The sequence below is a fragment of the Acinonyx jubatus genome, chromosome B1, assembly GCF_027475565.1.
Source record: "Acinonyx jubatus isolate Ajub_Pintada_27869175 chromosome B1, VMU_Ajub_asm_v1.0, whole genome shotgun sequence".
In the NCBI taxonomy this organism is placed as follows: Eukaryota; Metazoa; Chordata; class Mammalia; order Carnivora; family Felidae; genus Acinonyx; species Acinonyx jubatus.
This window is the reverse complement of record NC_069382.1, coordinates 162,164,038-162,178,227: the sequence shown is the minus strand read 5'-3', so window position 1 is coordinate 162,178,227 and position 14,190 is coordinate 162,164,038.

The following is a 14,190-nucleotide window of genomic DNA, read 5'->3' as shown; positions in this document are numbered from 1 at the left end:
GGATAGTCAGATTTAACAAATAAAAATAGAGTGCCTGGTTAAATCTGAAATTTCAGATAAGCAATGAACAATGTGTTCTTATAAGTCTGCTCTAAATATTGCATAGGGCGTACTTATACCAAAAAATTATGCCCTGTTTATCTGTAAGCCAAAGTCAACTGGGCATTCTGTGTTTTACAGCAACCGTAAAAGTCACAAGAGCTAGGAGGCACAGCCTAAAGTTAAGCAAAGTCAGACCCTACAGCCACACGGTTAACGTCGAACTAACCAAAAAACATTTTCTGTGATTTCTCTCACTATAGCTGTTACTTTAATCAGATGCTGGAGAATTTCGAGGGATAAGACAGTTCCTGGTAACTAGAAGTACACAGTAAGTGGGAGACAGAAACAGAAATGACAGTCTAATATAAATTTAATAATAAAAGTAGTGAAAAGTGATGAAGCATACCACAGAGGAGAAAGTAATTATTTTATTCTGTGGGCTATGCAAAGAAAAACTACATATTAGTGACACCCTTCAATGTTTAGCTGGGATGCCCTTTCTCTACTCTGTGCCCCATCTCTTGGAGGTGAAAGCAATTTCCTCCTCCTCTAAATTTTCATGACTCTCCCTCACTTAAAATATTTAGCGCTTTCCAGTTCTTAATATACATAGTTATGTACAACAATCATTGCCCCAACTGAAACATAATTATCTTAAGATACTTCAACTTTGTGCAGAAGAGCCCCTCAACTAATAGTTAATGAACAAGGAGTCTGGAAATCTCCTACCTAATCTGTGCGTGTTTAGTAAGTCTACTGAGGGTAGAGACTGTTTTCTAAGAAAGGGCTAGATTTTGTATATGGTAAAAGTTGGGGTAAAAATATTTATTAAGCATCTACTATATGCCAGTTTCTATATTTTATCTTATTAATCTTCCCTATAACATTGTGTTGTGGGAGTTACCCCAACTTTCCAAGGTGAGGAAAAACAAATTTGGTGAAGTATCAACTTTGTCCAAGGTCATGCAGGTGTTAGTTGCAAAGTCACTGGGCTGTCTGTGTGTTTCACTGGCCCTAAAGAGTAAAGAAAGGCATTCTGAGGTGATATGACTTCCCAAGGCCATATAACAGATTAATAAATAAGGGAAAGAGGCACAGAGAACAGGGCCCAAAATTCAGTCAGAGTACTTAATATTTGCCTTTTGATAAGAGGATGTTCTTATATGTATAATTCAGGAGGTTTTCAAAACATTTTTGTTTCTTACAGTCCCAATTTTACTAACTGTGCTCTAGTTCTAAATTTACAAATCTTGTAGTGATAGTTAGACACATGGGACTTTGGAGTTAAACTTCTTAAATTTAAACCCCAATTCGGCAAATTACAGTCTGTGGAATATTAGGCAAGTAGCGTTCACTTACCTGTGTTTATGGTTGTTCGTCTGTAATTGGTTATGTTAGCACAGAACTTATAGAGTCATACGTTCATATATGTAAAGTTCTTGAAATGAGGTCTAGCCTGGAACATAAAAAACATTATTAGATTCCCTTATAAGTGGCCTTCTTTTCTCCCCTGTTATCTAGCCAAAGTTTAGTGGGTTCCAGAAAGCAGGGTGTATCTCCCTCTTCTTTACCCTCCTAGATATAGTGTTGGAGAGTCTCTGCCTTGGGAATGTGATCCGCGTCTAAAACCCACCTAAGCTGTTATATAGTGCAGTATAGGCAGTGCAGGTCAGTGGTCACAGCTCGGACACATATAAAAAATAGATCTAAAGATCTCAGATAAACCTCACTGGGTGTGCTTACTGACCTGAAATTGGAATTCAAGCTGTTTATCGAAGAGTTAATTTGTTGCTCGAGGTTATTTGTAATTGGGATCTTTTCATTTTGAAGTGGAAGGAGCAAGAAAGAATTTTGTGCACCATGCCCTGGGATGTTTATTCATTCACTCACTCTTTTTTTTTTTTTTTTTAATTTTTTTTTTCAACGTTTTTTATTTATTTTTGGGACAGAGAGAGACAGAGCATGAACGGGGGAGGGGCAGAGAGGGAGGGAGACACAGAATCGGAAACAGGCTCCAGGCTCTGAGCCATCAGCCCAGAGCCCGACGCGGGGCTCGAACTCACGGACCGCGAGATCGTGACCTGGCTGAAGTCGGACGCTTAACCGACTGCGCCACCCAGGCGCCCCCATTCACTCACTCTTTAACAATTATTGGTTAAACACATACCATGCATTAGATACCCTAATGGCTCTGGTATTGCAGGCAGTGTGAACAATAACTTACCTTCTAGTTGTGTATGGCGGGACCTCAGATATTGAACAAGTAAGCAAATAAGATCATGTGAGCTATGGAGAAGCATCTCTCTCTCTCTTTTTTAAAATGTGTATTTATTTATTTCAAGAAAGAGAGAGAATCCCAAGCAGGCTCTGTGCTGTCGGTGTAGAGCCCCATGTGGGGCCCGATCCCACCACCCTGGGATCATGACCTGAGCCGAAACCAAGCGTCAGTCAACCAACTGAGCCACCCAGGTGCCCTGGAGAAGCATCTTAAAGAAAATGAAACAGAGTGATGTAATAGAGAGGGATGATGGAAATACACTTTACATTGGTCAAGGAGTACGTTGCCAAGAAGTGGCATGTACATGCAGGCATAAAAGAGGAGGAGACATGAAGGCCAACATCTGGGAAATGAGAGTTGCTATTACAACGTAGAGGCCCTGAAGCAGGAGAAAACCTGCCTTATTTAAGATAATAAACAGGGGTGCCTGGGTGGTTCAGTTGGTTAAGTGTCTGACTTTGGCTCAGGTCGTGATCTCATGGTTCAGGAGTTCAAGCCCCACATCAGGCCTTGCGCTGATAGTGAGGGGTCTGCTTGCGATTCTCTCTCCCTCTTTCTCTGCCCCTCCCTTGCTCACACTTTCTCTCTCTCTCTCTCCCAAAATAAATAAATTAATTTTGAAAAAAAGATAATAACCAAAGCCTGTAGAGCCAGACCATATGCAGTAAGCAAGGGAAGCGTGATGGAGATGATGTCAGAGATATTTTTAATCAGCAAATCGACGTGAACTAGTCTGCGTTTTTAATTTTTTTTTCAACGTTTTTTTATTTATTTTTGGGACAGAGAGAGACAGAGTATGAACGGGGGAGGGGCAGAGAGGGAGGGAGACACAGAATCGGAAACAGGCTCCAGGCTCGAGCCATCAGCCCAGAGCCTGAAGCGGGGCTCGAACTCACGGACCGCGAGATCGTGACCTGGCTGAAGTCGGACGCTTAACCGACTGCGCCACCCAGGCGCCCCTAGTCTGCGTTTTTAAATGGTTATACTCTGGAAAGCATTTAGACTTTGGAAAACCAGCTCTCGGGTGCAAGAGTGAAAGCAGGAGAATCAGTTTGGAGGATATTCCTTTTTTTTTTTTTTTTGATGTTTATTTATGTACTTTGAGACAGAGCATGAGATGGGTAGAGGGGCAGAGAGAGGGAATCCCACACCATCAGCACAGAGCCTAATGTGGGGCTCTAGCCCATGAACAAACAGTGAGATCATGAATGACCTGAGCCAAAATCAAGAGTCAGACACTCAACCAACTGAGCCACCTGGGTGCCTCCAGACTAATCCTAACTAATGTAGGCATTTAAGTTGATATGACCTAATTTGCACGCATAGACTATAGAAATCTAGGGGCTTCGATGATGAGTGGTGGGAACTACATACAAATGGAAAGACTCAAAAGGTATTTTGGGTAATGCATAGAATTGTTGAATCCTGGTATTGTACACCTCAGACTAATATAACTGAATGTTAATTACACTTCACTAAAACAAGAAAAAAAAGAAACATATTTAAAATCTCAAAAAAAAGATATTTTTGGAACTAAGATCTATGGAATTTATGGTGGGCTGGATGCTTTGGAAAGAGAAAGAGGATGTAGAAGTAAAATGCAAACTATATGACAGGGTAAAGCATCTGTCCTCTCAGCCAGCTGGAGGCTGGGGCCTCTGACCAAGAGATAGAGTCATAAGCTAGAGCTACTGTGTTAGTGAAACTTTTTGAGGAACGGTGTAGAACAGTGGCTCTAGAGTCAGAGTCCATTTATATCCCTGTCACTTAACAGCTGCATGACTTTGTGTAAAGTGCTTAAATTCTCTGTACCTCAGTTTCCTTGACTGAAGATAGGAATAAAACTACTACCCACATAATAAAGTGTCTGTGAATTTAACATGAAATAATGCAGGGGTGCCTGGGTGGCTCAGTCGCTTAAGCGTCCGACTTCGGCTCAGGCCCCGATCTCGCGGTCCGTGAATTCGAGCCCCGCGTCGCTTCTGTGCTGACAGCTCAGAGCCTGGAGCCTGCTTCAGATTCTGTGTCTCCATCTCTCTGCCCCTCCCCTGCTTGCACTCTGTCTCTTCTCTCCCCCCCCCTTTCAAAAATAAATACACGTTAAAAAAATTTTTAATGAAATAATGCATACAATGTGTTTAGCATAGCATGTAGAATGTAGTTCGCCCATAGTAAAGATTACCTATTATCTTTTGCCAATACTAGTGTTACTTGGAGCGCAAGTAGTATGCAGTCCTGGGAACAAAGTGAGATACATTCACACATGTACACACATGCCCTGTGCTAATGGGTCTGGTGAGGGGCCCAGATAAGGAAAGTTCCAGAGAAAACTGGAGTTGATTCATCCTGTGAATTCCCATAAGTAACTGACTCTGGCAAGGGTGGACATAGATTGTGCCGATCATTCAGACACAAGGTAGGCATTATGGCAGAGACTGCTGCTTTCCCCCCAGTATGTATCTTCTCTTTTATGAGTTAAATTGTCCCCCTTAAAATTCGTCTGTTGAAGTCGTAAGACCCATCTCAGAATGTGACTATTTGGAGATAGGTCTCTATAGAGATAATCAAGTTAAACTGAGGTTGTTATGGTGCATCACAATCCAATATGACTAATGCCCTTATGAAAAGGGGAAATTTGGACACAGATACAAATCGAGGGAAGGCTATGTGAAGAGACACAGGGAGCTAGCTTGGCTCTCCAAGCTGAGGAGAGAGGGCTGGACAGATCCTTCTCTAACAGCTGTTAGAATGAACCAACCCTGCGAACACTTGAATTTTTAATTTCTAGTCTTTAAATTTTTAATGTTTATTTATTTTTGAGACAGAGAGACAGAGCATGAATGGGGGGGGGGGGTCAGAGAGAGAGACACACACAGAATCTGAAACAGGCTCCAGGCTCTGAGCTGTCAGAACAGAGCCTGACACGGGGCTCGCACTCATGGACCGCGAGATCATGACCTGAGCTGAAGTCGGACACTTAACTGACTGAGCCACCCAGGCACCCCTTAATTTCTAGTCTTTAGATCTGTGAGAATAAATCTCTTGTTTAATCCCCCCAACTCAAGAGACTGATAAACCAGAATGTCCTGGGATAAGAATTGTTTCTCCTTAGGGCACTCTTTCTTGACCCACAAGTTCTTTAACCAAATCGTGGATTAGAAAGATGCTTAGTGAATGTAGGACTAAATGAATGAAAATGGAATACATCTAAAATACTTCCTTAAAATTGTATTGAACTCTAGTCTTTTTTCATTCCAGGAATGGGTAGGGTGAAAACAAAGCATCCTTTCCTCTTGACTAAAGAAAAAACTTGTTTCTTTGACTAGATACCGTACCCTTGTAGTTGCTTTATACAGATTCTTGACCAAGATTTAAGAAATACTTCTGTTCCAGAGGGTTACCCTGGGAATTCCTATTCCCCATCATTGTGGGTTGTCTTCCTAGTTAATTTCAAATGATTACTTTTTCCTTGTCCCTAAATTCTGGGGCTCCCTACTTTTACTACCCATGAACTGACAACATTAGCTTCAGTAATTACAATTTCTGACAAATGTTCTAGGAATCAAAAGCTATTAACTCATTATTCAGAATTTATGGCACCCTTTAATAGTAAAAAAATTGTCTGTAGCTTTCCACATCTATTTTCCCATTTCAAACCTGCTTTTCCAGTTATCCTCTGACTTGAAGTTGACTAATTTGTTCATCATAATTAGATGTGTTGCAATGCAGATGTGTTTAGTGATTTGCATTGCAATCTATTTAAAATTATTCCTGTCCATAAATTGTTGAGAGGAAAGGGCCTTCCAAGTTTAAATGACTTTAATTATTATAACTGTACAGGAAATATTTAAATGTTATATTGGCATTGATTCTATTGCATTAGAAAAAGTTATGAATAGCTAATTTGTAAAGATTTGGGGGGTTCTGGGTTCAGTCTTGTCTGTATCAACTCAGATTTGGCTGCCTAGAGAAACAGTGTCTTAGAGGTCACTTGGATAAATGCCTCATCCTGGTGAATAAACATAATGAACTGAAGGTCTTTTGTTTTTTGAGCTTTGTACATAGTTAAGAAATGCTTTTAATACCTCCTTATTCCATTATTCTTTATCAAAAAATATTCTTGTAGCTTAAGGTATCTGAGTTCTCCATTAAAATGATCTTTGAAACAAATAGACATTTTGATTTAAAAAGGGCAATAGAGATCATACATAAGTTATTTCAGTGTAGCACTAAAAGATACAATATATTAAAAGCTCTGAAATTGGTCTGTGAAAGTGAAATAACTGGGTGAACTGCAATTTTGGACCTTAGATGGAATGCATTGTAATCCACACTACATCCTTAGGAGTGGCAGTCTTTTAGAATGGCATGTCAAGTGCTCAATTAGTCTTTCTGATGAAGATTCTATGCCTATAAGACCTCTCATTTCTCAGTTGGCACCTCCTTTAATCACTGTACGAAAATTCTCCACGTCTGTGAGCTCTTAGAATTTTAGCCAGTGCTTCTTAATCAAGATAGCACATTAGGGTCACTCCAGGGAATTTTTGAGTGATTGATTTTTCACTTAAAATGTGTCCAATTTTATTTTGTTTTGTTTTTGAAATAGCTTGGTAATTTATATACCAAAAAGCCCTACCATTTGAAGAACAGTTCAGGGAGGTTTACTGAATTTATACAGCTGTACAACCATTCCCACAATTTAGCTTGAGAAACTACCATGGTCCTGCAAAATGTCCATTGTGTCTGTTTGTAGGCAATCATGTGGGAGCTTTAAAAAAAAATAATATCCAGACCTCACCCCTTCTGCCAATAATAAAAGAATGTTACTGCAGGTAAAGCACCAGTATTATTTTGTTTGACAAAACACCCCGTGTGATTTAATGTAAACCAGTATTGAGATCCACTGATTTGGAAAAAATTTTGTAGAAAAGATGAAGATTTGGAAAGCGAAGATGTAAACCCTTAGTAACCAAGAGATCTGGTCAGTCTAGACCAATGTTGTCACAACAACAGCACGATAAGAAAGACCTTTAGCACATTTAGAGAATGGTGGGTTTTTGATCACTCTGCTATTCCTATTGCTTAGAATAGATTTTTCTAACTTTGAGTAGAATCTGCTCTCCTTTCTCCTGCAGCTCGCTCCATGTACACCTAGTTGGCCTAATGAATTCAAACGCATCCCCCAGAGAATTTTCATTACTGCCTCACTTGTGTTTCCATAACTCTGAACAAACTATCACGGTCCTTATTGCATTGCATGGCAGCTATTGGTTTATATTCTGGCTCTCCCATTTTTCTGAGACCTCCTTGAAAAGCAGAGGCCATGACACATTCATTTTGGCATTCTGGACAGCATCTGGCAGGAAGGAGGTTCCCCATAACTGTTTATTGAATTCAGAAAAGAAGTAAGTAATTAAAAAAAAAAAAACAACACTGTAGGGAGCATAGGTAATGATTCACAACCTTGACTACAAATTAGAGTCAACTGAGGAGTTTTGCAGAATCCCTACAACCGATCAAATCACACCTAGAACAATGAAGTCAGAATTTCTAGGGATAGAACCCAGCAATATTTTTTTTTCCAATGTGTAGCTGAACTTGAGAACCATGAGCTTAAAGCCTTAGAGGATGGTCCAAAATTACCTCTTTGACCAAAAATATCTCTGCCCCATTGTCTAAAATATATAAATTATTTGCTGTTACATTGACTGAAAAGAGCTCAGAAATACATGTGGCTTAACAAATATCTGTTTAAAATATTACAAAGCCCTTAAGAGTCTCAAGAATGAGGGGGCACCTGGGTGGCTCAATCTGCTAAGGGTCCGACTTCAGTTCAGGTCACGATCTCACAGTTTGTGAGTCCGGGCCCTGCATCTACCCTTTCATGGAAACAGAGATAGGGCTATCCTTTGGTGATTACATTTCAGAAACATAAATCACAAATTCTTGAGAAAGATATTCCTAAAGTGTAAAACTGGCAAGAGACTTTTCAAAAGATTTCCATCTCAAAGGGGAAAAGTAATTATAATTACAAGTTTTCCCAAAGAGAATGTTCTAGGAAAGTGGAAGTCAGGAGTTCAGTCAGGAAGAAGCCTTTCTATAACGTTTAGTCAAGCTGGAAAATGTTAAAATAGTCTTGGTCAAAGTCAAAATAAATAGATAACTTTGAAACTCTGAGACTGGTGAATTAAGGTCAGGTCCAGAAGAGCTGCCAAAGAAATGCCTCAGCAAAGAGTTTTCAGCAGCGAAGTTTAGCATAAGGGGATTGGATATGCAGAAGAACCAAAGAGGAAAGCTAGCAAAGGGCTTGAGGAATTTCTGGAGATGATTAGAATATTTTGCAGCTTTCCCTGCATAGCCTGGTTGGTATCCAGCAAATGAGATGGAAGTGCATCCTTCAGCACACTCTTCTTCCTGAAGGAACGCTCAGGTCCGTGTACCACCCTACCCTTCAGCGACTGAGGAAAATGCCCGCAGCTGCAATCCCCAACTGGCCTGAAAAGGTCCTTCTAACCCCCTAATCCGTCTGTTGGGGGAGGTCCATTTGAATGCAACTTCTGGCTCTCTACCCTGTCAATGTATTATCATCCCAAGCCTGTTACAACAGTAGAGGAAGGCACAGAGACATTTACCCTGCACTGGTTCCAACAAGGAGTGTGAGTTACAACTTGCTGGAATTGGGGGAGGTTTCTTTTGGTTTTGCCCTGGAATCACAGGAGTACTTTTTTTTCTTTTCTGCATATTATGGTTCTTTTCCACCTTCTATCTGGCAGCTTCCCCTCCCTCATGGTTTCCACTCTTTCTGCTTCAGCACTTGAGTTTTTACCTTTAATCAGCTTGACTCAGCAAGTCTTAACCTCAGATCTGTGTCTTCAGGTATATATTTTCCGGTTTCTGCCAATTTACCATTCTTTTCATTGGCATTTAAAGATATTTTTTCATTGTATTTATTCTATTTTTGTGCTTCTTCCTGGGCAAAAGGTTATTTTAAAAATATCTTTGAAACTCAAGGAATTCTAATGTCATAGGGGAGATATATTTTGTGAACCAGTTACCACAATATGAAGGGCATCCATATGATAGCATTCCATCAATAAAAGAATTATAAATGAAATAAGGTACAGTCATATAATGGAACACTGTAAAACGCTGCTCTTAAATGAACTTACTATATCAGTGAGAATAGAACTAGATCTTAAAAATATAATGTTCAAAGAAACAACAGTGTTGGCCAGAGAAAGGGGACCCCTCGTGCACTGTTGGTGGGAATGCAAACTGGTGAGGCAGACAGTATGGAGCTTCCTCAAAAAGTTAAAGTAGAACTATCCTGTGATCCGTAGCTGCACTACTGGGTGTTTACCCAAAGAATACAAAAACACTAATTCAAAGGGATTTATGCACCCTGATGTTTATTCCAACATTATTTACAATAGCTAAACTGTGGAAGCAGCCCAAGTATCCATCAACTGATGAATGGATAAAGAAGATATGGCATATATGCACAAAGAAATAAAAAAACAAATATTTCCAAAATATTTGGAAGAACAAAATATTTCCATTTGCAACAACATTTATGGATCTAGAGAGTATGATGGTAAGTGAAATAAGCCAGAGAAAGACAAGTACCAGATTATTTCACTTATAAGTGAACTTTAAGAAACAAAACAAATGAACAAAGGGAAAAAAAGAGAGAGACAAACCAAGAAACATACTCTTAACTATAGAGAAGGAATAGATGCTTACCAGAGGGGAGGTGGGTGAAATAGGGGAAGGGGATTAAGAGTACACTTATCTTGGGGCATCTGGGTGGCCCAGTCAGTTAGGCGTCCAACTCTTGATTTAGGCTCAGGTCATGATCTCAGGAAAGAGATTAAGCCCTGTGTTGGGCTTTATGCTGACAGTGCAGAACCTGCTTAGAATTCTTTATCTTCCTCTTTCTCTGCCCCTCCCCATCTCAGGCTCTCCCTCTCTCTTTCTCCAAATAAATAAATAAACATTAAAAAAAAGAGCATACTTATCTTGATGAGCATTGAGTAATATATGGAACTGTTGAATCACTATATGGTACCCCTGAAATTAATGTAATACCGTATGTTAATTATACTGGAATTAAAATAAAAATATACACATAATGTTCAGTTGAAAAAGATGTGGAACTAAATATTGGCACACCATATAATAGTCATGTACATTAGTTAAAATACAAAAAGTAGCAGAGCATCATATAAATGTGTATTTTTTATGAAGGGATCTTGGAAGGTTATACAACATAAACATACACCTTCTAGAAGCAGGGCTTGGAGTAGTATTGAAGGGGACTTTAGTGATATCTTTAATATTTCATTAAAGAAATAAGAAATTAGAGGCCCATAATCCAAAATGATAACTATAAATCTGAAAAATAGAATATTGTAAGTTTGTTTTATGTTCTTTTTACTTGTCTAGATCATTTAAAATTACAAAAACAAAGCAATAATAAGGTCCATGACAGGTACAAGCCAGGAGTTAAGAAGAAAGAGAACTATCAGGGTGATCAGAGTCATTCTATTAAGGGAATAAGAAGGATTTGGGAGTTGGGTTGAATATTCATAGGCAGAAATGAATGAGCATAGCAATTTAATTGGAAGGAATCACACAAACCAAAAAGGCAGACAATAAAATTCAATGTCAGAATATATCCAAAATAAGTACATTTTTAAATCAAAATTTGAGGTCAAGAATGAAGAAATTTCTATATATAGCATTGTGAGCAATATTCAGATCATAGTGAAGTGAGTATATTTCTCTAAGATAGCTCTTCTGTTGGTATTGTTAAGTTATGGAACAGAGCAAGAGGAAACAAGAACTCGGTCAGATAGTTACCATGGTAGAAACCAAACTAACTTAGAAAGCATCTAATCTAACTTCCTCTTACAAAAGAGGAAATGGAGGCCCAGAAGTTAAAGTCACCATTGGTCAAATCCAATCCAGACTCTGACTATAATGCCAATGTCATCAGAACACAATTCAATAATACTAGTCATGTCTTGTTTTTCTACTGTAGTAAAACATTTATCTACTTCACATGCTGAAATGTAAGAAGAATGATACATAGAAATTATAATGTCTGCTCTAGACAGTGTTTTTAAAATTTACAGGTAAAGCTGATACTTTCCTAAATTCACTTTTGTTAAATCTGTTTTATTTTAATCTACTTTTATGCAAATAAAGATTATTTTAAAAAACCAAAGAAATTTTAGCATGGATTAAACTATGTAAATTGAGAGCATATAAAAGAATAGCATAAGACCTCTGTCTTAGCATCTGTAAAAGCTGGCTTAACGGAATGTACACACACAAAAAATATTGTTAAGAATTCTTTTAAAATCCCTATGGCAATGATAGCAAGTCAATTTTATGCACCCATTAATATTGAGGGGCCTCGTGAAGGACCACTCAGAAACTAGCAGGACTGCATAGAACATTAAACATCATTAGTGCCCTCTTTCAAGAAAAACAAACATAACAAAATTTGAAATTATAAAAGGATGCTCTACCAGACTCCTTTAATAAAGAATTTCTCTAGGGCATTTGAAATAAAATTTGATTTATGGAACTTTGACAAAGACATAATGTTTAAGAAACATCACTTTGAGGGCACCTGGGTGGTTAAGTCGGTAAAGCCTCTGACTTCAGCTCAGTCATGATCTTGCAGTTTATGAGTTGGAGCCCTGCGTTGGGTTCTGTGCTGACAGCCAGGGCCTGGAGCCTGCTTCAGATTCTGTGTCTCCCTCTCTCTCTACCCCTCCCCTGCTCATGCTGTGTGTGTGTGTGTGTCTCTCTCTCAAAAATAAACATTTATTAAAAAATAATTAAAAAAAAGAAACATCACTTTGGTAAACAGAGAAATAAATATTTATCTTGCTCCATACTCACTGTGTGTTGAGTAAATGTGTCTCCTAGATGACAGATGGTCCCAATTAATCTGAACATTAAACATTATACCCTGGGTAGATTTAAGCAATAACCGTTTTCAGAGGAATAGTCAATGCCAGCATGTGGTAGCAGAAACAGTTTGGGGCACAGCAAGGGACTCAGCTCGTTGGAGGTCTAACCAGCCCTCTTTCCCACCTCTCAATTCTATCTGATTGACAAGGGCAAGATATTTTTCTAGATTCTTCCCTTCAGGTCTCAACTAATGATTCAGCAAATGCCCTGAATTTCCAATTGGAAGCTTCCAAATCAGTGGGAGATTTTTAATGTGGCCTGGGACCAAGTAAGTGAGAACAGGAAAGGCCTGCCTATACCTTGCCCTTCTGTTTTGGTAGTCTTTGTTAACAAAGATGATTCCCTTGGATTCCAAAGGGCCCTGGTTTGGCTGGGTTTTTTTTTTTTTTAAGTCTATTTTATTATTATTTGCTTACCAGAGCTTTCACAACTGTTTTAGCTGACCTTGGGATCTTATATTCCAAATTGTACTCTCAGCTTCCAAGATGACGACATTGGTCTTTTTTTCTTTTTAATTTTTAATGTATCTTAACAGTTTAAAAACAATGATAAAAAGGAAGTTGTGATGGCTAATTTTATGTGCCAATTTGACTAGGCCACAGCACCCAGATATTTGGTCAAGCATTATCCTACATGTTTCTGCAAAAGCATTTTTAAAATAAGGTTAACTTTAAATCAGCAGATCTTGATTCAAAGAAATTAACCTCCATAATGAAGGTGGATCTCATTCAATCAGCTGAAAGCCTTAACAGAAAAAGACTGAGGGAGAATTCTGGCAGCAGATAACCTTTGCACTCACACTGCAAAATCAATTCTTCCATTGGTCTCCAGCCTGCTGCTGCAGGTTTTGGATCTCCACCACCACCTCCCTCCACCACCACCACCCAATTGTGTGAGCTATTTCCTTAAAATTTCTCTCTCCCAATATATATTTATACCATCATATTGGTTCTGTTCTCTGTAGAATCCTGACTATATTATACCACCATAGAGCTTGATAATAAACATCCCCAGCACCTTTGAAGTCCACTGTGTGCTCCTCTCTGGTCATGCTGACTTTCTATTGTGATTTGTTTCCTGGCACAGTAATTACCCCTTAACTGAGATTTGCTTTCCATGGTGTCAGTTACCTGCAGTCAACCATGGTCCGGTAGCAGAAGCTCCTCCTTCTGATGTATGGTCAGAAGGTCACTAGTAGCCTAACACTATGTCATAGTGCCTCTGTCATTCACCTCACTTCATCTCATCACATAGACATTTTGTCATCTTACATCAACACAGGAAGAAGAAGAGTGAGTACAGTGCAATGATATTATGAGAGAGAGAGACCACGTTCACATAACTTGTTTTACAGTATAATTCTATTTTATTATTAGTTATGGTTGTTAACCTCTTACTGTTCCTATGTTATAAATTAAGCTTTATTGTAGGTCTGTATATATTGGAAAAAACATAGTATACATAGGGTTCAATACTATCTGCCCTTCCAGGCATTTCCTGGGGAGCCCAGAACATATCCCCCCACAGATAAGGGGAGGCTATTATTCAAAGAAGAGATTTGGTACAGAAAACAAACTGAGGGTCACTGGAAGGGTTGTGGGTGGGGTAAGAGACATTAAGGAAGACACTTGTTGGGATGAGCACTGGGTGTTATACGTAGGGGATGAATCACTGGATTCTACTCCTGAAATCGTTATTGCACTATATGCTAACTAGGATGTAAATTAAAAAATAAATCAATTAAATTAAGTATTAAGTTAAATTTAAAAAAAGAAGAGATTTGGTACTTCACCCAATAGATGGCAGGAATGTCACTACATTCAGCATGAAAACTTGCACTGGGCTTAATTAAGTACCTAACTTAATGGTACTTCCAATCACCA